A 26,617-nucleotide genomic window follows, 5' to 3' on the forward strand; every position below is an offset into this window, starting at 1 on the left:
CAGGACGGTCCATGAGTCGTTTGGTACCGGGTTGCATGAGTTGAGGCTTGCAACTCTATAAACACAATAAACATAGTTTTTTATCGTTAACTTGGTTTCCCTGGGTCTTTTCTTGTGTTGTAGTTTTGTGTCTTTTTTGAAAGAAATATTTACACATTACCATAGCGACCAGAAAACATTAAGGGGCAGAGAAGAGGATGTTACTCTCAGTGTTATTGGCGCATTTCAGGAGAATGCTGCTAATAAAGTTATACAATTACACAGTGAATTTGCGTTTAGTATTATATTTACAAAATACCAGTTTTTGTCTTGGTCGTATCATTTTATTTTGTTGTATTTATCTGCCATACTTTCAACAAAAAAGGTTGGGGACCACTGATGTAGATTACAGAAAAGGCTGAAGAACATCATTTTTTAACACTTACTGTTGTTCTGAAGGGTCTCTGAAACCCTCAAACACTCTTCTGATCATCAGGATGGAAAAATGATCCACTTAAAACAGCAAGCCCTTCACCTCTGTCACGCCATAGCTTGTTCCTGCCCACTCCAGCTATACAGATATTTGACAAACAAATAGGTTTTTTTGTTAATCCTTTACACAATACAAAAAACATAGGAGAAAATGAAAGTTCAAAATATATATTAAAATTGAAAAGTTAAAAAAACATTGATCATAACTCCAGCAGGTCTGATCGCTCAAACAACATGAAGAAATAGTTTATGAAGGCAAAATGTAAATAAAACACTTAGTCTGTTTAAAACCAACAAACTTGACTCTGGTGACGTCTGTCTCTGGCACATTGTTCCCTCATAACTTCATAACATATGAAATCTTCAAGGCTAAAACACACATGTCACTTTTACTAAATTAATACATTTTACAGCACCTACTGCAGCTGTCAATATCTAGAGACAAGATCTTTATCACAATATCATCTGTGAGGAATAGAAAGAAATGCAGATTAAAACAGTGAATTCTGGGGAAACTGGGAAGACTCATATGACCATGTGGGAAATGTGGCTGCTCAGCCAGTTTCAATTTAGAGTAAAAGAAAAAACAGCTGATGAGCATAGCTGGACTGGCCATCGGGCATCGGGCATACCGGCCATCTTGCCTTATGGGCCGATGGTGATTTTTCGTTTTTATGGGCCGATGGTTTTTTTTTCCCATAACGGTATAAACACTGAAAGGTGGTGGATTGGCCAGATGAAGGGAGATTTGTAAAAATAACTCAGTTGTTTGGTGGTGGCTATTGCGGAGCTTCCACAGATTCAGTAACATTAGCAAGTGGTGGAGGCCAGCAGATGCAACACGCTGGCAGGTGGATAACGGAAAGGCAGGAGCAGCAGAGACCCGAGGCGGTGAACTGAACTTCAGGTAAGAAGTTATGACTGCAGTCTATCTGGGTCAGATATAACCAAGTTTAGGTGGAGTTTATTTTCGTTATGCTGACTTTTTACAGTCAGTTACATTAACTTATTAACATTAACATTGAAAGGGGGGCACAAAGAAATACTTCTCTTTCTTATTCTCATTTAAAATGTCTCGCTTTTAACAAATAATTATCTGAATCTTACAAAAAACATTTTCATCTGATGTAAAATGTATAGAAATCCATTTTTGTATAGTATTTCTTTTAGGGTCCCATCATAATTTCTTCAGACGTAGCTAAGTACTGTTTATGATGCCAGCATTTTCCCACATTTTTTAGATTCTGTACCAGTACTGTGTGTAAAATGCCATCAAAAAGTCAATTAACTTCTATCGCTGCACCATCGAGAGCATCCTGACCAACTGTATAACAGTCTGGTACGGGAACTGCTCTGCCTCGGACCGGAAGGCGTTGCAGAGGGTCGTGAAAACTGCCCAGCGCATCGCCAGAGCACCACTTCCTGCCATAAAAGACATCTACAGGAAGCGGTGTCTGAAAAGGGCTGGGAAAATCATCAGAGACCCCAGTCACCCATCACATGGACTCTTCACCCTCCTGCCCTCTGGGAGGCGCTACAGGAGCCTCCGGACTAAGACCACCAGGTACCGGAACAGCTTCTTCCCCACAGCTGTCAGACTCCTGAACTCTGCCTCCTGACATCTGACCCACGTTAAACTCATGGACTGAACATACACACACCCACAATGGACAACTGTACCCTCAAACACACAATAATAACATGGACTGAACATACACACACCCACAATGGAACACTGTACCCTCAAACACACAATAATAACATGGAGTGAACCACCACTCACAACCACCAGCACTTTATATAGCCTCTGTAGGAATTATCCACATATCTCACTTATCTTAACTGCACTACTGTATAGCTCTGTGTAAATAATCATTCTGTACATTCGATAACATTTAATCCTACAACTGTTTACAACTTGCATAGTTCCCATTTCTGTATAGCTGTATATCTCAGATTTCTGTAAAGTTATTTATTTCATATTCTGTATAGTTTTTCATATTTATATCCTGTTCATAGCTTGTACTCACTACAGCTTGTACATACTTAGTTATAGAATATTCACAACATACTTCATACCGTGTACATTATAACATACCATAATAGACCCATTTCTGTAATATACTCATATATCTATATTATTGCTAATATATATTGTAATATATCTATAGCACTAAAGCACTTCTGGATGGATGCAAACTGCATTTCGTTGCCCTGTACCTGTGCATGTGCAATGACAATAAAGTTGAATTCTATTCTATTCTAATTAAGTTTTATTCTTTCTCACCTGTCTTTCTGTCTCCTTTCACTTTTTAAAGTTTGCCATGTTAGAAAAAATATTGTGCCCTGCCATGCTGTTTATTGATGTGGCAAATGAATGGTTTATGAAAATATATGTAAATCTGTCATCAGTAATCAGTAATGATCATGTCTCACCTCTAGTCTTCTCTGTCTTAATTTCAGGTTTTCACCATGTGTTGTAGATAGTTCAGGAGGTTAACTTGACCAAGCAGTCTACTTTCAGGTACTGTTTAGAATACCAGGACAGGGAGGATGGTGTAGGTTTAAGTTTATTAGATTGATACATATACACCAACAAGACAGTGTACATCACTGTGACAACAGCGTTTGTTTTCATTCAAAGGCTTTATGGTTTTTCCTATAATACCTGGTGGGCCGGTCTCTAGTCAAAATGCCCGGGCCGATTTTTTGTCCCAGTCCAGCCCTGATCTCAGCTGCAGTCAGTCCAGATAGATCACATAAAATCAAAAATAATCAAAAAAGCCTCAGACTGTTTAACTTCATCAGACTTGAAGATGAAACAGATTTGTGACTGTTCCTGTAACAAGAAACAAGAAGACGGGGAGTGAAGAGTTGTTTTTAATCTGCTCTTAATCAGCTCCTTTAGTCAGAGACTGAAACACCCTCACTGCAGATCATTCATCCCAACAGCAGTTAGACTCTATAACTCCTCAATCCCGATTTCACAAGTCACTGGACATCCACGGTCACCACTTCCTGCATAATGCACCTTCTATGTGTATGAACGTGTGCAGGTATATATGTATGTATATACATACATACATACGTGTGTGTGTGTGTGTGTGTGTGTGTGTGTGTGTGTGTGTGTGTGTGTGTGTGTGTGTGTGTGTGTGTGTGTGTAGATGTCTATACATAGGAATAGTAATGGTAGAATGTGAGTTTTCACTGTTGAAAGGTCTGAAGGACTCTGTAAAGTCAGCTTTGTGTCTGTGGAGAGCCTTTGAAAATGTCCTCACCTTCAAAATAAGTATTTGATATTCTGATTCATTGAGTCCTCAAGAGTGTTGATATAAAACAGGTGTGTGTGTGTGTTTGCGTGTGAGTCAGTATCCTGGTCAAACTGGTTCAGCAATGAGTGTTTGCTGATCATACAAATGGGCTCTGTTTTGTTTCATATCACATGATCATCATTGGTATGTGCAGCAAAAGTAAAAACACTCAAAGCTTCTTTCCTTCTCCATTTTTATTATTTTTATAAAAGTAGAGCTAAGATAGTTGCTTAGATGTTAACAAGGTGGTAATCTCAGGCTGTCTAATAGCGATAAAACCACATAAAAAATCTCGAAATGGAACATTATTATCTACGCAAACTTAGATTTTACTGACTTTAAAAATCTATATTTTGCAAACACTACTCATACAGAGTATGAGTAGTGTTTGCGCCCCCCGTGATCTTGAAAAGGATAAGCGGAAGTGAATGGATGGATGGAAAACTGCAGCTTCCTTGAATGTAAATGTTTAATATTCAAACACTGAAATGATGACAGAGACTGAGATATGACTTAAAGACATTAGGAAACATGAATAAAAAGCATAAGAGAAGAAATGTGGATAAAACTGTGACCAACAGGAACCATTAAATAGATTCCTTTCTTTGTGCTGACAGTGAGTGACAACCAGAGAAGAAGCCGTCTGTGGTCATCAAGCAGTCAGAAACCACTCTGGATATTAGTCACTGGAAATGAAACAGGAACAGTGCTGGATTCAGGGCTGTGGGAGGAAAGATGCTGAAATGCACCCCGTGGTGGATCGTAGAGACTCGAACTCAAAGACAAATGAAAAATAAATAAACATTAAACTTTTCCTTTATTTGTGTGATGTATATCTGATTCTAATATCTAACGTTAATGAACAGGGTTTGAATCAGATTTAAATAATTTCATTGTGAAAAACCATCAAACTCTGACGTTAAAGGAAACGTTAAGTGTTCTGTGGAGAGCAAAATATTCATGTTTCATTGTAACAACACTGCCACCATGAGGTTAAAGTGAACAATGACAGCTGTGCAGACATGCTCTACTCACTGGAACACAATGATTTAGATGTATGAGTTTTATAAATGGCTGCATTGTGTATAACTGTGGATGAAGATTCCTTTACTTTCACTTGTATTCAGGTTAATCATGAAATAGTCAGTGGAATAAACATGACTGTACTCATGATTGGGCAGTAATACTTCTAATATGAACCTAAGAACAATTTCAACAGCACAGTGAAAATATTTAAAATGTGTTTAATATTTCTGTTGGAAAGGTTGTCAACAGTGTGTGAGAGCACCCTTGTGGCGAGAGAGCGTAATTGCACTATTGAGCACGTGGGCCAGAGCACAGAGGTTGAGCTAACAAAGGCCACTTTGCACACTGGCTCAACAGTGGATGTCTAGGCATGGTGAGTTGTGTGCGTTGCTAAAGAAGTGTCTGTAGACATTGATCCCTGCTTGGAAAGGACAGTCTTGAGCCTTTTATGTCATTCAGGCATTTGGTTTATTTATTTATTTTTTTTAAAGAAAAATGTGTTGCACCTTTGTTATAATTTTGTATTCTGGTCTGAGGTGCTGGGGGGACCAGTTAGAGACCAACAGCTGGACGTCAGTGGTTGGACTGGTGGACTACTTCAGTGAACAGTAGACGACGTCTGGCTCTGGTTTAAAGTCTGAACACAAACACACACAGTTCAAACAACAGGAAACATAATTACAAGCTTTGTAGTTTAATCAAGCCCTCCAATCTCCACCTCTCTGCATCACACTGGACTGAGTTCTGAGCTTGAGTGACGATGTGGTTTGATCAGCTTAGCTTAGCATGATGGATGAAAACAGCATGAGCAGCTAGCTTGTCTCTGTGCAAAGATAAAGAGCAGCTGTACCTGTTCTGTCATCTTGTTGTAATGGTTGTTTATCCATAACCGATGTCTTCAGCTCTCACTGCTAAGTAGACCACAGCCGAATAAATGTCTAAAAAAAAAAAAAAAAAACTTCAACAAACTGCAACTACACCAGTGCAGGTAAACATGGCAAAACATTTTTACTGTTTCTAATGTTCCATCACGAAACTACATGATGTGCCAGCCATTGCAAAGGTCAGGTTTTAGTGAAACCAGATTAATTTGAATCTATTTGACTGTTTTTGTGACTTCTCAGTGGAGTTTTTAGATTTTAGATTTTGTCTGTGTTGGACAGAGTACATCTTTCTTTCTGTGAGAAAGAAATGATGGATCATGAACAGGAGGAGCTACATGCCACTGATGTTCTGCTTTAAAAACCACAGCATCTTTGTACAGTTTTTTTTTTCTCGTCTTAACACCTTTGCTGTGAAACACTGAGTGACCACAAAGAACTGTGGGGTGTTTCTGAGAAAGATGCAGGTGGACGACCACAAAGCTGCCATCTTTTTCCACTGCAGACTGACACTCTTCACCACAGAGCACAAAGCAAATACGTTCTCACAGCATGAACACTTTTATTAGACAAAACAGTAAAAACTGTGGCGAGAACATTCATGTGTTAGATGAACTGTAATCAACAACAGGAAGTTGCTGCTGATGGTTTTACATGAAGAACTTCAAAATAATAAACGATTGTGAACTTTTTAAAAAGACATCGTGTCCATTCATGTTTCTTTTATTTCTCATAGTGAAAATAAATTCATGAGCACCAAAAACCAGACAGCAGATACATGTCAGACTAATCAGAGCTTCTCTAAGCTCCTACTTTTCAATTACAACACTGATAATGTTCTTAGTTCACAACACACCTGACATCTGGACCCATGGCTGAGTCATTAGTTAAAATAAAATCAAAGCGTCCCTAAAGAAAAATGCTGATCTGTCACATTTGAACCAAATTTCTATTAAATTTTTGACACAATTAAATAAATATTTGTTTCAGCTGTTGACTGACTCTTTTTGGGGCATGGGAATCATAATGTTTTTTATTACAAATTTCCATTCAAGATTCAATTCTCCTTGAGATGTCTTTATTGCTTTACAAGTTTTTTAAATCTCCCTTTTTTTTTAAGTATTGCTGTTGAAAACATGCTTTACGAAAGTGCGGAGTCAAGGAGGCCATTTACGTGAAAAGGGAAAGACCATCTCTGAATCGAGGAGGGGGCCTAGGGGAAAATCTTTCACCATCTTACAATGCTGTGATGGCAGCCATTCCCCAACTCTCTGTGAATGGTGATAATGGCCATTAATCAATTATTATTGATCAGTGGCTGTGACAATTTGCATATTAATGATCAAGGAACTGACCTCCCAGCCCATTGTTCCTTCTGTGGGCTGGTTTCAGTCAATATGCAAATGTACTGTTTGTAAGATTGAAACCTGCAGTCAGCTGAGACTGAAGGAGTCACCTGGATGAGTGACGAAACGTTTCTCCCACTGAAAACATTTTGTCCAGATGAGCAGAATCAACTTTTGGGGATTGCTTGTCAAAATTCTTTCCATAAATATATTTACTAAGAATATTTAAAGAATATTAAAGAACTCTCATGCGATGGTGATGAACTTCATAAAGAACAAAATAATAATAACACTACCTCGTCTTTCTTTGACAGATTGTTGTTGATAAACTGATATCTTGATGATGAGATGAGTGATGAGGTCATCTTCTCCACTTTCTCCTCGATCTGCTGAAACAATGAAAAACAATTCAGTAATATAATTTAAATCTTTAAACAGGGTTTTGACCCCCAAAAATCTCATAATTGTGCTATCTAACCAGATACTTACTCTCGTTTTTGTTACTGTGAGATTATTTTATTATCTTGTGCCATGTTATACCCCTAATTAAAGATTGTGAAATTATTATGTAGTTTTAGTTTGCATTATTCTCCTGACTTAGAAAAAGGTGATAACTATTACATTTATTAAACTGATTTGTATTATTATTGTATTGATTTGTATTACATTAGACTGCTGATTTATTGTAAATGGATGATATTGTTTAATGATGCATTATACTGATGAGGTATAAGAAATCTTGTTTTCAGAGAATCATGGCCTTTTTTGACTGATTAGAAAAGAACAGAACACAGGAAGCCAAGGTCATAACTTAGGCTCACTGAGAGAGAGAAAGAATGTGGATGCTTAGGTATTATGACTTTGGAGGGGGGCTGAAGCTATAAGAATGTGAGAAACGCTCAGACACTTTGAGAGCAGGCGGACACCCTCCCGTGCTCTCCCCTCCGGATGGTTTATGCTCAAAAGTGTTGTATGGAATAATAAGAATTGTATGGAATAAAGAGATTTTTTGATTGAGCATTTATACACCGAGTGTTGTCCTTCCTTCAGCCCAAAGATCAAAAGAACTGAGAATTTAACATTACCTTGGCCTCCAGTGACACTGTGAGAAATCGTATAGTCATTTTTAACCAGGTTATGTCCATCAATATTAATTTAAATTTCTTCCATTTCCATTTCCTCTCACAGTGATGGTGACATGCACTGAGTGTTTCCTTCTCCTTCACCTTTTTTTTTTCCACTCGCTAAGTGTTTATATATTTCTCTACATTTAATTATTAGCCATTATTAGATTATTATTTGTCCTGTCTTCCTCCCCTCAAACCCTCACACGAGTCTCCCTGAGCCTTGTTTTACTGCTTTTTGACTGTCACTAAAGCTCTGGTTCATGGGGGGGGGGGGGGGGTTATATGATTTTTTGTCTTTATTCCTTTTTTTTTTTTTAACTATACAGCTTTTACCAAACATTAGAAAACACCTTGAGGCAACTGGTTTTGCAATTGAACTCAAATGAATTGAATAAATTTAAGAAACTAGTCAGTGTAAACATAATGCCTGTGGACTTCTGCTGAAATTTAAAAAATGAACAATAATAAAAATTAAATATGTAAACAAATTTGTTACTGTGATCGTAATAAACGTTAATAAACTTTATTCTACTAAATAAACTCATACATGAAATATCAGGAAGTCTGAGTCTCACCTTCAGGTCTTGTGTGAACACATCGTCTCACCAGCAGAACCAGTAACACCAGTAGAACCAAAATACAGATTGATCCAACACATGACAACACAGAGAGAACAGCAGGAGAGGTGGATGTAGGTGGAGGTGTGGTGGTGTGTTCCCCTAAAGTAAAGCAAACACAGTCATTAAGTTGTCGTCACATTGTGAATGTTGAAAGCTGCAGAAACACAGACAGGTGAGTGTGTCACCTGTGACAGTGATCCAGCTGGATGGAGACTCTCCATGACCGCTGATGTCACACTTGTAGAGGCCTTCATCAGACCTGGAAACATGCTGGATGGTCATGTGACCTGTAGGCTGCTTCCTGATGAGGGAGCCATCTTTATAGAAAGCAGCTGGGAGGTTGGAGGGAGTGGTCTTTGTTTTACAGAGCAGAGTGACGTCATCTCCCTCCATCACAGGGAGGACAGGACTCTGCAGGATCACTGATCCACCTCAACACAGAGACAAACTACAGCATTTCATCCATTTACACACAGCTTCATCAACACTAACTCCACACACTCAGCTTACCAGTGACTGTCAGGTTAACCATGTTACTGATGGGACCCTCTCTGGACTCACACCAGTAAACTCCACTGTCATGAAGCATCATAGTGATGTTACAGGAAGAACCAGCTGGTTTTCCCCATGTGCTTCCACACTGAGTCCTCTGTTGTTTGCTTGTGTTTCTCCTCAGAGTCCATCCAGCAGAGCTGTCGTCCTCCTCACAGCTCAGAGACACAAAGTCACCTTTAAATAATTGAGAGCTGCTGGGACTCACAGTTAGACGAGCTGTGAGGGTCAAAATTAAAAATTGATCATTTCTTGTGTAGACTTTCACCTGCCATTTGAGAGTATCCATATTCAAGTTGGATTAAGGGTTTACGAGTTTCAGCTACCTAACGTCTGCCACCGTCTTTATTGAGTGACCAAAAAATTAACTAGACAATGATTTATTTATTCATTTCATGGGTAGGTATTGCAATTCCATTATGTCATTATCAGTTAAGTTATTATCAGTTAAAATATGAGGCCTTGAGTTGATTTGAGTTGTTGTGCTTGCATTTAGAAGATTTTGCTGTGGGCCAACAACATGCAGTTAAAGCGGCTCTCAATGCAGGTGAATCAAGACACCCTTAAGCTGCAGAAGGAAAAAACATAAAAACATCTGAGAAATTGCCTTCGTGAACTAGGCAATGCGAAAAGACCTGGATATCCATGGAAGACAACAGTGGTGAATGGCCGCATAATTTCAGTACTGATGAGAAACAATCCTTAGTAGCCAACTGAGGGAACAATGCATTTTCTACCATTCTCTTTATGTCTACCATTACAACTAAACTGCATGAAAGTAAATCCACAGGGTTCACTGAAAGGTGCAAGCCACTCATGAGCCTCAAGTATAGGAAGACTAGATTCAACTTTAGTAAATTAAAAAAAAATCATCTAAAAAAAGTTGTAAAAACGTACTTTAGACTGATGAAACCAAGATCAACCTCTACCATAATGATCCAAAGCGTAGTGTGATGGCTTGGGAGTGCATGGGTGACAGTGGCACTGGGAAACTAGTGTTTATTGATGATGTGACACAGGATTAACATTTATGGACCTCCTCATCCTTTATTTCATCAGTTTTATATGTGAGATCCATTGTGAAGCATGAACCCAATCAGGTCATATCAGTGAGCATTTGTCAGGTTTAAACTGTGACAGAAGAAGGTTACTGACCTCGGTTTGTTGTGCAGCTCAGCAGTGAGATCAGAACTAAAGAGAAATGACACTCAGGTTGGTTTGAGGTGAACATAAAGAACAACTCAACACAAACAGCTGACAAACATAGAAATGACATTGACACAGTGTTTTGAATTTTATTTTTGGATTTATGAGGTAGCTCACATTCTAGTGTTTTATTATTTAGTCATGAGTTTGAGTGCTTCTGAGTTTTGTGTCTATGTTTGCAGATCTTAGTTCCTTGTTTGCTGATGTTAATCTGAGTCTGGTCTCTGTGCATCTCCTGTGTTAAGTCAGTCTCGTCTCTTGTGTTAGTGTTTATTTCTTTATGCTTGTGTCTTATTGTGTTCAGTTTTTTCTTCCTCTTGTCTAGTAACTTAGCTTCGGTTCACCTGTGCCTCATTTTCACCAGCTGTGGCCTTTCTCTCTAATTGCCTCATGTTTTTATTTAAGCCCTCAGTTTTCTTCAGTTCCTGACCACCTGCAATCTGTGTGCTCTCCTGCTTGTCTGTTAGGCAGTTCAAGCACTCTTAATTCTTATTCTCATGTATATATCTCATGTATATCTCATGCACATATCTTTCTACGTAGCACTTTTAATTCTTATTCCTACTTTTATTTTTTCATGTCTATTTAAGTGCTATTTATGACACTATGTTTGCACTGAAGCACCGCAGCAATTTCCTAATGTTGTAAACCTGCTCAACATTTGGCAATAAACCCCTTTCTGATTCTGATTCTGATGTTAGTTTTTTCTCTCCCCAGTCAGCCAAAATTCCAATGATTATGTTTTGTTTAAAGAAAACATTTTCACATGAGTCTTTCTGCCCACTTCTGGATTTGGCTCATTTGGCTCACACTTTGCCTGCATCACAAACACACTAACCACTGCACCTCTCTGCTACCTGTGCTGTTAAAACTAATTTAAATAACATTTTTATAGTGTTTTAATCAACATTTCTGGAGGAACTTACTGACATAAGTATTTACAGAGAGTGGACTCAGCTTTTACTGTGATCATTATGTACATGCTGAGTATATACTTTACAAATTATCTACTACTTAAACGTATTCAAACAGTTTGGCATCTCCATCTGCTATCCCAATTTTTATCTAAAAAGCAGCTCTTACTGTGGTCACTCATGTACACTGACTACTCCGAGTATATACAAATGTTCACTATAATAACCCAGTGAAGTCATGTGTCCACTGTGCAGCTGTGTTGATATAATGAGTGAATGATTTGATCTTTTCACTGCCTGCTGTGTTTCCTCGACTCCTGAGCAAAGATAAAGAGTCAGTTCAGACCTGCAGTTGGTCCTCGTGGTGTTTGAACTTGAATTCAGCCTGATTTGTTTTTCATGTCTTCTCCTCCATCATCAGTTATCAGGAGAGCAGACAGTCAAAGTACAAGAATTCAAACAAACACAGAGATTCTACTTACAGAGCAGACACAGCACAGATGTTTCCTTCATCGTCCTTCTCACTCATTTGAGCTTTTTGTCATTTCTCTCACTGACACCAAGTAAAGCCCGCCCTCTTCCTCTGAGCACCAGCTTTTCTATTGGTTCAAAGAAAGTCGTGAGGGGCTCACTTTTTTCTTTGTGATATGATGTTGCTTGAAAAAGTTATTTTGAAATCTAACTACAATCACACTATAATCCCTTTAAAAAAATTAACTATTGTTTTAATATGATCCAGTATTTTCTATAAACATCTTTATATAAAAATCTGAGGAATAAGATGTCCTCTGTTCTCAGTGATCTGTAGATTGGTTGATAATCAGATCCATTTCCATGTAGTGGACGTCCCCCTCAGTGAGAGAGGCTGAAACACAGGAATCAAACCAGGGTCGCTGCTGTTATGGAGCTGAACTGGAGCCATTCAGACACCGAGGCCCTCTGAAAATATTTTAATTACAGGTGTCCAAAGACACACTGGTTTACTTTTTTACAGACATACAGTGGGGCAAAAAAGTATTTAGTCAGCCACCGATTGTGCAAGTTCCCCCACTTAAAATGATGACAGAGGTCAGTAATTTGCACCAGAGGTACACTTCAACTGTGAGAGACAGAATGTGAAAAAAAAAAAAATCCATGAATTCACATGGTAGGATTTGTAAAGAATTTATTCGTAAATCAGGGTGGAAAATAAGTATTTGGTCACCTCAAACAAGGAAAATCTCTGGCTCTCACAGACCTGTAACGTCTTCTGTAAGAAGCTTTTCTGTCCCCCACTCGTTACCTGTATGAATGGCACCTGTTTGAACTCATCATCTGTATAAAAGACACCTGTCCACAGCCTCAAACCGTCAGACTCCAAACTCCGCCATGGCCAAGACCAAAGAGCTTTTGAAGGACACCAGGAAAAGTATTGTAGACCTGCAACAGACTGGGAAGAGTGAATCTACAATAGGCAAGCAGCTTGGTGTGAAAAAATCAACTGTGGGAGCAATCATCAGAAAATGGAAGACATACAAGACCACTGATAATCTCCCTCGATCTGGGGCTCCACGCAAGATCTCATCCCGTGGGGTCAAAATGATCATGAGAACGGTGAGCAAAGATCCCAGAACCACACGGGGGGACCTGGTGAATGACCTGCAGAGAGCTGGGACCAAAGTAACAAAGGTCACCATCAGTAACACACTACAACGGCAGGGAATCAAATCCCGCAGTGCCAGACGTGTTCCGCTGCTGAAGCCAGTGCATGTCCAGGCCCGTCTGAAGTTTGCCGGAGAGCACATGGATGATACAGCAGAGGATTGGGAGAATGTCATGTGGTCAGATGAAACCAAAGTAGAACTTTTTGGTATAAACTCAACTCGTCGTGTTTGGAGGAAGAAGAATACTGAGTTGCATCCCAAGAACACCATACCTACTCTGAAGCATGGGGGTGGAAACATCATGCTATGGGGCTGTTTCTCTGCCAAGGGGACAGGACGACTGATCCGTGTTAAGGACAGAATGAATGGGGCCATGTATCGTGAGATTTTGAGCCAAAACCTCCTTCCATCAGTGAGAACTTTGAAGATGAAACGAGGCTGGGTCTTCCAACATGACAATGATCCAAAACACACCGCCCGGGCAACAAAGGAGTGGCTCCGTAAGAAGCATTTGAAAGTCCTGGAGTGGCCTAGCCAGTCTCCAGACCTCAACCCCATAGAAAATCTGTGGCGGGAGTTGAAAGTCCGTGTTGCTCAACGACAGCCCCAAAACATCACTGCTCTCGAGAAGATCTGCATGGAGGAATGGGCCAAAATACCAGCTACTGTGTGTGCAAACCTGGTAAAGACCTATAGTAAACGTTTGACCTCTGTTATTGCCAACAAAGGTTATGTTACAAAGTATTGAGTTGTATTTTTGTTATTGACCAAATACTTATTTTCCACCCTGATTTACGAATAAATTCTTTACAAATCCTACCATGTGGATTCATGGATTTATTTTTCACATTCTGTCTCTCACAGTTGAAGTGTACCTCTGGTGCAAATTACTGACCTCTGTCATCATTTTAAGTGGGGGAACTTGTACAATCGGTGGCTGACTAAATACTTTTTTGCCCCACTGTATGTCTTCCCCCAACTGTTAGCAGCACTTCAAATGAGCCATAATGCGCAAAGGGGCACAATTTGTCATGGCTATATCGAGACTCTCTCTCCACTCCATTATATATTCCATATGTATAGGGGTAACTCTGTAAGACACCCCGTGAGGAAACAGTGCAACCGAACCCAGAGTCAATGTATCAACGAACTATTTACAAATGTACGTATATCCACGCCACCCCGGCCAGGGCCTTGCCAGACGCAAGGCCGAGTCGGAGGCATCAGTCCGCAAGACTGGCCTGAACCGGCCCTGCAAGACACAAATACTGCAACCGATCGGATGCTTTCGGTCAGCCTGCAATACGCCAGGCAGACCAGGGAACGACAGTTACCACCGATGGGCACCCAGCACCCGCTTCCCAAAGAGGGGCTGGCTGCCACTTTTACGTGGTAAAACCACGTAAAAGTGGTGGCTGAGGACCACGTGGTGACCACACAAAATGAGGAGAGGGAGGCATCTGTCCACAAGGCCCAAAAAGTGGCCACCCCACGTGTTGAGTGTGCTCACACACCCGAGGGGAGAGGGATTGCTGCCAAGGAGTAAGCCTGGCGGATGGCCTCTACAGCCCAACGGGACAACTAGGACTTGGACAGGGGCCTGCCCAGGATCCTGGGATGGAACGAGACAAACAGTTGGTCCGTGGTCCGAATTGGCTGAGTACGTACAACGTACAGCACCAGTGCTTGTACGGGGCACAGGGCCCAGAGACGCTGCGCCTCCTCCCAGTCCAAACCTTCTGTGGGAGCTGACCGCAGCTCAACTGACTGGGGAAGGTGGAAATCCGAGAGGACTTACGGCAAGAAGGTAGGGTTTGGCCAGAGGACCACCCTCTGGCAGCCACCTGCAGCATTCACCATGGACCGACAGCGGAGCTCACTAATTTTTCTGGCGATGAAGAAAGGCGGTCTTGAGCAGCAGCCACTTCAACTCTGCTTTTTCCAGAGGCTCGAAGGGAGGGCGCTGGAGGGCATGAAGGACCAGGTCCAGATCCCGGGGGGAATGGGGACCCTGGCATATGATCTGGGCACCCCTCAAGAACCACGAAATCAAAGCAGTGTTGGTGTCGCTGAGTGCTGAGCGACCAAGACAAATAGCCTTAATCGCAGCCACCAGCCCACGCAGGGTAACAGCGACTCTGCCTGCCTCTAGCTGGGACTCCAACTGCAGCATTCAGGCCCATGAGGCGGAGACACAGGCCCCAGTTCACCCAAGAGTGGAGGCTGAAGTGGTCCAGGCACACCCTGAAGACCCGCTACCGTTCTGCTGTGAGGGACACTAAGCCCCTGACGGAGTCCAGGTACATGCCTAGAAAGGTGGTACTCTGAGGTGGTTCCAACCAGCACTTCTTGGGATTCAGGCAGAGCCCCAGAGCCTGAACATGGGAGACCAGAAGGGCAACATGGCTGCGGCACTGTTCTATTGAGGAGGCGCAGACCAGCCTGTCGTCCAAGATCCTGAGGCCCCGCAGCCTCATAGGAGCGAGGGCGGTGTGCACACACCTGGTGAAGGTTCAGAGTGCCAGGGAGATGCCAAAGAGGCGGGCGCGGAACTCGAAGATCTGCTCTCGAACCCGAATCTGAGGACCATCAACATCTTGCACTTCAGGGGCCAGAGATAACAATTGAGGCCCCTGTTGTCCAGAATGGGACAAAGACCCCCGTCCTGCTTGGCGACCAGTAAGTAGTGGGAGAAAACCCCCACTTTGCGGTCCCCAACGTCCACCTCCTGTATGGCCCCCTTTGCCAGAAGCATCACCAGTTCCTCCCGCAGCACCAGGGCCTGCTTCGGGTTGCTCACAGGGTTAAAGGTCGGGACATTATGTTACTGTCAACTGCAGGCGATAACCCTGGGTCATAGTGGAAACCACCCAAGGGTCCGCCCCCAGGGCTGACCAGGCCACCCTGCACTGCTCTGTGGATAGGGCTGGGTGGCCTGGCACCAAGAGATGTCAGGAGGGAGGGGTGGCTGGAGGACTGAGAGACTCCACATCCTCCCTGCCTGCCCTGGGCGTGACTGCCGCGTCTATGAAACCTACTAAGCAGTGCCGTGAGTCTCTGTAGCCTGCTGCAGGAGCCAGGCCGCACCTTGGTCGAACATGGCTGAAGGGTCAACCAACAGTCTCATAAGGCAGTCCCGGTCGTCCGACATGGAGCCAGGACTGAGACAGCCACAGGTGGCGGCGTACTACCCAGAATCAGCCTAAAGTGCAGCCCATAGCAGTGGCCTGCTCTTTCATAAGCGAGGCTAGTTGAGAGGAGGCAGACAGAAGCTCCCCTACGCCGTCTAGGTCCCCCAAACTAGCCTGCAACTGGCGGGCCAAGTGTCGTACACGAAGCAAAAAAAATGGCTGTCAAATTGGAGAGGCAGGCCTGCGTTACCATTGCCCTGTGCAACTTAGTCAACAGGACATCCCTCATTGTTAGGGCATGCAGGCCGCCCCAGGAGGGAGCCCGAAATGGCAACCAGAGGGTTCAGGGGCAGATCCACCAGGGGAAGGTGCCACAGTCAATCTGTTCTTGGCCATGCAGAGCAGCAAACCACTTACAGGCAGGGGACCAGTGATGCAGGGCTGTAGGGGATCAAACTGCCTGCATACCAGGTCCTGAAAATCAGGAAGCAGTGGCACCTGCAAGAGGTGGCACTGAGGCTGTGTGGCATCATCAAACATAGAGGGTACTTAGACGGGTTATCCTTAAATCTAATGGGAGGTTGAGAGTGCCCATTGTACATGCATGGGGGGTGTGGCAGAGAAGTGTGTACATGTGGCAGCTCTCCTGTACAAAATTTACACTGCAGTGCGTCTACGAGGGAACATCACACATACAGATGTCCAGGCTTACTGGATAATGCCCTCAAATATGAAGAAAGTGCAAGGAGTCCCAGGCCATGCAATCAACTACACCACCAGTACAGCAAGGAAAAGGGCACTCGACCAGTCCATTAGTGAAGGACAAAGTGAGTGTTCTGTACCCAGAATCTGGACGCATACTGGTTGCAGTTTGCTAAAACAAAGAACACTGACTGAGTTAAAACCTCCCACTGATCTTATGCATGCACAATGGTCGGGGCTCTGTTCTGTTATTAAGGAATTCCGCCACTTATATGCAGACCCTGTCCAGCCTTGTGTCCTCCCCAAAACACTTACATGTCTCCATGAAAACAAGGGGACGCAACAAATATGACTTTTGGCACACAGCACAGGCAGGAAGAATCACTGTGCCAAACATACATTTGTTATGTTATGTCTGCCTCCAATGCCACTCCTGCGTTATCAACTGTGAAGAAAGTGTGCTACCCACAAAAACTGTCACATCAGCTCTCAGACACTGAACCACAACAAATCAAATGGGGAAAAGAAAATGAAGACAGAGCTACAGAATGGTATACCTCACAGAGTAAGCTGCAGCACAGAGAGCTTAAAGCGGAGAAGTGTGGTTTCATCATCGACCACTGATGCTCTCGTTAACTGTGAATGTTGTGGAAAAGGCAACAATCTCCTGCAGGCCTGTGAAGATGACAAGTTCTGTCTGAGGCTAACTGATGGAACAGTGGATTTGAAACAGACACGCATCTACTACAAGCAGGTCCAAACCAGATTTTTGTTACAAAGTCACACTTTTGTGACTTAGTTGTGTGGACAACCAAAGCTTTTGTAATTACATGTGTGATGCCAGATGTAAACATGTGGGGTAAAGGTTTAGCAGTGGCTCAATTTCCGTGGATGGTGCAATGACAATCAAAAAGAGAGAGAGAAAAAAAGCTTGCTAAGAAAACTGAGGCAGTATTCCAGTTACACCCGTTTAGACAGAACTCTAATGTTGCAGGTTTGTTTTAAGATTTTTGGTTCAGTGTCACGTTAGGGTGGACCCATCTTCCTGTACTCTGCACTTCATGTTTTATTTTACCCGTTTTTCTATCACTCACTGTGAATTAGTAGATCAGGTTTAAAATACTACCAATGTAATTCACAACATACATACTTTGGCGTATCTATTTTCTGATTTATTTCATTTTATAGCTGTCGTTAAAATGTTTTCTTTATCTCCTGTACAGGCCAACGCAATCTATTTGTCTTTTCAGGTTGTAGTATTACACAACATGTTCAGATCCAATAGAAATAAAATAAGTGTTTCATAATTTATTAAATTGTCTTTATTTATAACTTGCATTATTTTCTCATTTTATTATAGAAGCTTACAAGAAAGAGGCAAAATTGTATTCCGTTGTGCTTTATTAGCTGCTTCGGGGAAAAACAAAACAAACAATGCAAAAAAACAAAAACATTTCAAAACAAAGTGGAAAACAGTTCATCAATTGATATTTAATTGTGTGCCTACTTTTGTAAGTGGAATATGTCTCTGCCTTAGTGCGTAAATTTTGTGTTCTCTCTATAAAAACTTCAAAATAGTCAATAACTGTCACACGGTCACCAAACATCTCAACATACTGGTGTAGCACACTGGCCCGTATGTATTTTAGCCCAGTGCACCAATGGGCTGAGGTGAGCATACAGTAAATTTACAGTAATGTTAAACACAGTGGTTTTAGTTTAAGCTAAAATCAAAGAGATGTGCAACATGTTCAAGTGGAAGGTTTAGTCTTAAACGCATCAAAGTCAACAAGAGCATCTGAAAATGAGATTTTTCTGTGAGTATCTGGTAAGATGGGGCTAATTTGTTATAGCACGCCCATTAGTAAAGCAAGAGATGGCAGCCCTGTGTTACTACCCGGCTCAAAAGCCGAAACATAAAAAAAGGAGATGAATACCAGAGTGTTAGTGAGAAGAGGTTTTATCTTAAAATGAAATACCAGGTTGGCTAAAATGACTGGTGCCACCAAGGCAAAGACAAGTGAACTCCCAGGAAGCTTGCCTCAGGTAAGTTTTTATCCACACCTGACTAGGTGTGACCAATTAGCACCAGCTGAAAACATTGAGGAGATTAGGGGCTGCAGAGGGACGAAACTCCTGTGTAGGTCTTCACTTTAGAGTTGTCTTTCAGGAAGTCCTTGTCTAATTATTTTTTGGACAGTTCTTGTTTCAATTTTTGTTTTTCCTTTTGTTTTTCTCTGTGAATAAAACACAGAATTGTTAGCAAAGTAATATAATTTATTTTGTGTGTTGAAATCCAGTTTAAATTAATAAAATGTTTCCAAGATAAAACTTTCAAATGGATCAAATTTGACTGAAAAAAAAAAAATACGAGTGTGATACTGAGAATAAACTAGAGATGGAACGATACCATTTTTTTATGACTATACCGATATCATAAATTTGGACATCTGCCTATATAGTGTATTTTAAAATTAATAAAACTGTTTGGTTTTTTTTTTATATCTTGTTGCATTTTGTATTAGGTCATACTCAAATTTAAAAAGACCAAACACTTTAAAATGCAAAGAATACACAGCACCCAAAATATTGAACAGTTCAACAATGCTGATCTTTTTATTTAAACATTTAGCAGAACTTCAAATCTAAGTACTTAAACTAATATCCATCCATCCATTCGCTTCCGCTTATCCTTTTTCAGGGTCGCGGGGGGCGCTGGAGCCTATCCCAGCTGTCATAGGGCGAGAGGCGGGGTACACCCTGGACAGGTCGCCAGTCTGTCGCAGGGCTAACACACAGGGACAGACAACCATTCGCACTCACTTTCATTCGCACATTCACACATATTCACACCTAGTGACAATTTGGGTTATCCAATTAACCTATCCCCACTTAAACTAATATTCAAAAATAATTTAAAATGCAATTTTATGCAGATTTCAAAAGCTCTTTTGTTCTGAAAAAAGAAGTGCAATATCAGGACAAAATAATCTTTATATTCCACAACTTAAAATGGACCCTTTCATACTTGAAGCTACATGTAAAGAGACATCCAGAGTGGAAATAAGTGCAAATGAAAGCAAACATGGCTTCATGACACTCATCTGTTATCAAGATGAATGTCAGTAAGCTGTTTCTATCACATTTAACCTGATGCTGAATGTTATGTCATTTCCATACAAACCTTAACACAAGTATGAAAGTTTTGTTTGTTTTTTAAAGTAAAACTTGAGTCTATCTTTTTTATGGTCAGACTTAGCAGTGACAACGCACAGACGTCCGAGCTCCATATATCGGTTGTTAAGCTTAATGCAAGATCACTTTGCAAACATTCAAAAATGAACTGACTCACTTGCTTTACTTCTCTGCGATAGCTCAGAGATAGCTCATGCCGGTTTGGCTCCAGATGCTTTCAGTGTGAAGCAACTCTACAATGCCGACAGGCCTCATACACAACAGCCACTCTACTGTGTGACACATACTGCTCCTTCATGCTAAGGTCACAACCTGGGTTACGCCATGTTGCAAGTTTTGTGAAGTGCTTTTGTGACATTTAATGGATCGGGTTACATTTTTTATTTCTCCTCGATATCCAATAAAGTAATTTAGGTCAGGATCGATACCAATACTGTATCCGATCGGTCCATCCCTAGAACAAACAAGTCAAACCTGCTCAGTTCCTGTTTTATTTCTCTAAAGTGAAAGATGAAAACATTTTGTCTTTAAATTATATCTGTATAACTGTAATACTTGGACTTAACAGTAGATGGCTGCAGACTCTAAATGGATGTTTTGGCTATGTTAGGCTTCAGAGTAGTTTAGCCCAAGAGCTGGGACACATGAATCAGCCTGACTGATCATGCGTGTAAATTATCGGACACCAAACGCTTTCAGCTCTTTGCTGAGGTGGTAAGAACATGAGATCTTCTTAATGTTTTTTTGTTTTTAAAGTGTCTTCATTGTGTTGTAGTTTACACCAGGGGTAGAAAACTCCAAAGCTTTGCCCTGGGTCAACACACCTGAATCAAATGATTAGTTCAGGCATCTGGAGAACTTCAAGACATGTTGAGGAGGTGATTTAGCCATTTAAATCAGCTATGTTGGATCAGGGACACATCTAAAACCTGCAGGACACCGGCCCTCGAGGCCTGGAGTTCCCCCACCCCTGGTTTACACCATTCTCTAACTGTTAGAGAATGGTGTAACAAATACATCCCCAGTTCAATCTCAGAAGGAGACACAAATCCCTTTGCTCTTTGGTTTTTGGATGATATAAAAATGCCAGCCCTTTAGTCTCAAACATGCACATCCTGGAATGAAGCTGTTCTGTTTTCAGCCACTGAATGATTGTAAGAAGGACATATATCAGTTAGCTACAAACAAATAAGTCAAATTTTCCATTTGATATCTTTTCCAAGCGCACACATGAGAAAACACATGACAATATTACTGCTGAAGAGTAACTAAATGAGTGTGATAAGAATGAGAACAAACGCCATCAAACATGAATAAATTAAACATAAGAACAGTCAAGGACATGAATCATATTAGTAGAGGATAAAATTTGAAAACTCAAGTTAAAAATACATTGTGAGCATGCAGGTCTAATTCAGTGAGAACGACAGGAAGAGGGAACGGACCAGTTAGGGACCAGCAGCTGGACGTCAGTGGTTGGACTGGTGGACTACTTCACTGAAGAGTAGACGACGTCTGGCTCTGGTTTAAAGTCTGAACACAAACACAGTTCAAACAGCATTACAGTTTTCTCTCTGACAGAAAGGAGATATTCTGTGCTTAAGTCATGATGTGGTTAGAATAACTCTGTACAAAGGTACAGAGCAGCTGTACCTTTTATTCTCTGCCCAGCAGTGACATCTTGTGTTGTATCGAGTGCAGGTGGATCATTCTCTGCACAATAAAACAAAGAAATGAATAAAGGGACAAAAACATAACATAACATAACCATACTACTTTTGTTTAGAGATTAATAAGGAATTTTTATAAATAGCAACAATTTTCAAGCTTTGTCCTTTTAAAAACAAAACAAAAAAACATCCCCTCTGCTGTGAAACTGTGGTTACCACATGAAACTGGGGATGTTTGTGTGAAAAAAGAAAGAAAGCAGATGTCAGTTTCTTTCAGTTCTAACCAAAATTTCTCCACAGGGCACAAATGAAACCTGTTCTCAAATACAAAACAATTGTTAGACAAACCAGACAAGACTGTGGTGAGAAATGTCACGACCTCAGAGAACAGTCATCTGGAATCAATAACAGGAAGTTGCTGCTGAGGGTTTTTTAGACAGAATTTTACAGAAGTGGGAAGTTGTTGGTCTTTTAGTCCTTTGTGTATTAGAGAAACAACTGTGTAGGTATATTGTGTGTACCAAACCCAGACACATCTGGGATTAATCTGAGCTGCTTCTAAATTTACTGCTCAGTTATGACACTGGCAGAATTCACAACACATCTGACATCTGGCCTATGTGAGGCAGACCTGTGACTGCTGCAACGTGGGAGATATTGATTGGTACAGCTGCTGCGTTAGCTTTGCTCCAACTCACTGACAGGAAAGACAGAGACGGGAAGTACTTCACATTTAAAGGGAAGGACCAAAGGGTGATAACTGTTTTGCAAAAAGGAAATGCAAACAATGTTACTGTAAGAAAATACTTCCAGTTTAGTGAAGCACATAAAGGACTGGCATCCAAAAATAAGTTCAGTAAGTTTCAGTTCACAGTAAAATCCAAAGTATTATCCTTCTCACATTTTCTTGAAATCTCATTATTAGTTTGTTTGAGAGAACCAGAGCTTTTCGAAAGGGTAATTTTTTTTTCAATGACTAAAAAAAAAATTCCTATGGTAATGTAACATAAGTTGGCCACTCAGCAAACATCTTAACATTTCAGTCTTTGTCCCAGGACCAAATATATTGTTAAAATTTTAAATAAATGACCAGCAACCTTGTTAGTGTTAAAACTAGTTAGTGTTTTGTTTTTTTTTGTTTTTTTTAAAAAAAAAAGGAGTTTATGTTTAAATACGTTGGATGATCATTTTGTTTTTCTGTGTTGAGACTTGAGTAAATCCACTGGTATTAGTACCACCTACAAAATCTCTGGTATCAGGACTCCTTAAGTGGATTTTTAAAAACAAAACAAAAAACAACTCACCTGTTTAAACTGTATTAAAGCTTAAAGTTTGCATTCATAGGGGCGTGGCCTCTTTGACTTACAGGTGGATGGAGAAACTGTTATTAGCTGTATGCTAGGCTTCACCTCAGCTAATTGGGGTCCTTGAACTGGATCTCTACACAGTGTTTGTTCTGTTGGTGCCCTTGGGAGCATTTATAATGTCATTATATGACAAATAATACGTCTGATGTGCGGTATGATGTGTGGTTTGGAGATGGTGGTACTAACAAAAAGACAGATGGCCAAGCTGGAGGTGTTAGAATTTTTGAGTTTTGTTGAGAGAACTAACGTTGAAGCTTCAAAATGTCAGGCCCAAAAACCTGCGGGTGATGCCATAGTTAATCTGTCTACTGCATATAGTCTATTAAATTAACATGAACGCATAATAATGGAAAATAAAACAAAAAAAAAAGGTGACCCACATTAGCATGGTAAGGAGTAGCTGAAACTTTCCATTCCATGCAATAACGTGACTGGTCACTTATTTCCTGTTTAAGCTGCTGATAGGCTCTTTGGAAGAAAGCCCTCTGTGTTCACCTACATAGGTATTCACTTTCTGGCTGAACCTATAATTTATGTTTATTTATTTATTTTATTTTTATTTTTTGATTACGTAATTCTAAATGTCCACAATTGTATTAAGTGTTCTAATTTTATGAACCACAACCCAGCCCCCAACCACAAATCTTAATAAAAGAAAATTTACCTCTTTTTGATTTGACTGGTTTTTGCTGACGATTTGATAAAATGACCTCAGTGTAGGTGACTTGGTTTTCTTGGACTTCTTCAGGATTTTCAGCTGAAAAAAACAACATTTAACCCGAAATTAGTTAGGGGTAAATGAAGGGAATAAGAAATAGAAAAAAGAACATGTGTTTTCATTACTGTGTAACAGCTAAAAGGAGTTACTTCCATTGGGAGTAAGAGTCAATATAAAAACATCTAATCACAATAGCTGTGTAGCTTATTCAGCAGAACTTTATTTATGTAAAATCCAGAAGTCTAGGTCTCACCTTCAGGTTTCCTATGAGCACGCCATCTCAGCAGCAGAACCAGTAACACCAGTAGAACCACAACACAGACTGATCCAACAGACAACAGCACAGTGAGAACAGATGTGGTGTGTTTGTCTAAAATAAAGCAAACACAGTCATTAAGTTGTCGTCACATTGTGAATGTTGAAAGCTGCAGAAACACAGACAGGTGAGTGTGTCACCTGTGACAGTGATCCAGCTGGATGGAGACTCTCCATGACCGCTGATGTCACACTTGTAGAGGCCTTCATCAGACCTGGAAACATGCTGGATGGTCATGTGACCTGTAGGCTGCTTCCTGATGAGGGAGCCATCTTTATAGAAAGCAGCTGGGAGGTTGGAGGGAGTGGTCTCTGTTTTACAGAGCAGAGTGACGTCATCTCCCTCCATCACAGGGAGGACAGGACTCTGCAGGATCACTGATCCACCTCAACACAGAGACAAACTACAGCATTTCATCCATTTACACACAGCTTCATCAACACTAACTCCACACACTCAGCTTACCAGTGACTGTCAGGTTAACCATGTTACTGATGGGACCCTCTCTGGACTCACACCAGTAAACTCCACTGTCCCATGGGAAAACAGTGATGTCACAGGAAGAACCAGACCATCTTCCCCACCCATCTCCACACTGAGTGATCTTATTATTGGTCCTCAGAGTCCATCCAGCAGAGCTGTCGTCCTCCTCACAGCTCAGAGACACAGAGTCTCTTTCAAAGAACTGAGAGCTGCTGGGACTCACAGTCAGACGAGCTGTGAGGGTTAAAATGAAAAACTGATGATCTGTTAGACTTTAGATTCTGAAACATGAACCCAATCAGGTCATATCAGTGAGCATTTCTCAGGTTTAAACTGTGACAGAAGAAGGTTACTGACCTTGGTTTGTTGTGCAGCTCAGCAGTGAGATCAGAACTGAAGAGAAATGACACTCAGGTTGATTTGAGGTGAACATAAAGAACAACTCCACACAAACAGCTGACAAACACACAAACTCATCTCTCTTTGATATATCTGCTCACTTTCTGTTCGATATCAGGAATAGGTTAAAATAAAGTTCAGACTGGCAAAAGAGTGTTAATATAGAGCTACATTGTATCCCAGCTGCCACTGTGGGAGAGTTAATGTGGACTGGTCAGCAGTTTCACATCCTGCTTGTATAGAATCACCATTTAACCTCAAACATTTTCCGCCACATTTTCTGAAGGAACTTCTTGATTACTGAAATAAAATTAAACAAAACTCTTGATTCTCCTCTCCACCAGTCTGAAGTTTTCATCTAGAAAGCTGCTCTTACAGTGATCATATTTTTATGTACACTGTGTATACTCAGAGTGTAGTCAAACTATCCACTGCATTTCAATAACACAGTAGTCATGTGTCCACCGTGCAGCTGTGTTGATATAATGAGTGAATGATTTGATCTTTTCACTGCCTGCTGTGTTTCCTCGACTCCTGAGCAAAGATAAAGAGTCAGTTCAGACCTGCAGTTGGTCCTCGTGGTGTTTGAACTTGAATTCAGCCTGATTTGTTTTCCATGTCTTCTCCTCCATCATCAGTTATCAGGAGAGCAGACAGTCAAAGTACAAGAATTCAAACAAACACGAGATTCTACTTACAGAGCAGACACAGCACAGATGTTTCCTTCATCGTCCTTCTCACTCATTTGAGCTTTTTTTCATTTCTGTCACTGACACCAAGTAAAGCCCGCCCTCTTCCTCTGAGCACCAGCTTTCTATTGGTTCAGAGTGGTGGGGACCTGAAGTTTTACTTAGTATAAAGAAAAAAATTACTCTGCAGTATCATTCACGTCTTAAGACTGGAACACTATGATTCACATTTTACATTAACACCATCCTCACACATGTTTATATTTGGCCACTAGAGCAATGTTCCCTCTAAGCTGCGCACGTGCGCAATTGCGCACTGCTGGCACGGTCTCTGCGCACAGTTGCGCACAAAAAAAAAATCTAACCTGAATTGAAATTAAAATTAAAACTTTAACAGTTCTGTTTTGCAGTGTTAGTCAGTAAGTGACTGGCTGCTCCTGTATGGGATTAGAACGATGCCACCTTATCCCATAGTGCAGCCAATAATGCGATTCACATTCGTATATACGCATCTAATCGACGTCGTTGACAGGCTATGACAGCGTCCTTATGTGCCGACACCGGTGTTTTAGCTAGCAAAGCAGCGTTGCTGATGTGGAGCGAAGCCAACGTGTACATTGGAGATGTGAGCAGGACAGACGGAACAATTGACGGAAAAAGTGTGAACTTTATACCAGTTTTGATTTTGTGTTGATAGGCCACGTAAAACCAGAGTTGTTATACAAAATATCTGCAACGTTTGGTTTTCTTCCTGAATACTGTCGTTGTTTATATTTACTGCGGGAAGAAACGTTCTATAAGAAAAAAGTCTCGAAAGCGCTCTGCAAAAACAAAACCAAAAACACCCCCA

The 26,617-nt window shown here is 41.0% G+C and overlaps 1 protein-coding gene and 1 pseudogene across 1 annotated transcript in view; one reads left to right on the forward strand and one right to left on the reverse strand.

Annotated features, from left to right (window-relative positions):
- Window positions 1–26,617, reverse strand: part of LOC146635138 (coxsackievirus and adenovirus receptor homolog) — a 46,120-nt gene that overhangs the window by 5,611 nt on the left and 13,892 nt on the right. The window lies entirely within an intron of this gene.
- Window positions 16,527–17,833, forward strand: LOC146635139 (uncharacterized; annotated as a pseudogene).

This window comes from Diplotaxodon limnothrissa, linkage group LG3, assembly GCF_057381915.1.
Source record: "Diplotaxodon limnothrissa isolate DT_005_m linkage group LG3, D_limnothrissa_male_GT1.1, whole genome shotgun sequence".
NCBI lineage: Eukaryota > Metazoa > Chordata > Actinopteri > Cichliformes > Cichlidae > Diplotaxodon > Diplotaxodon limnothrissa.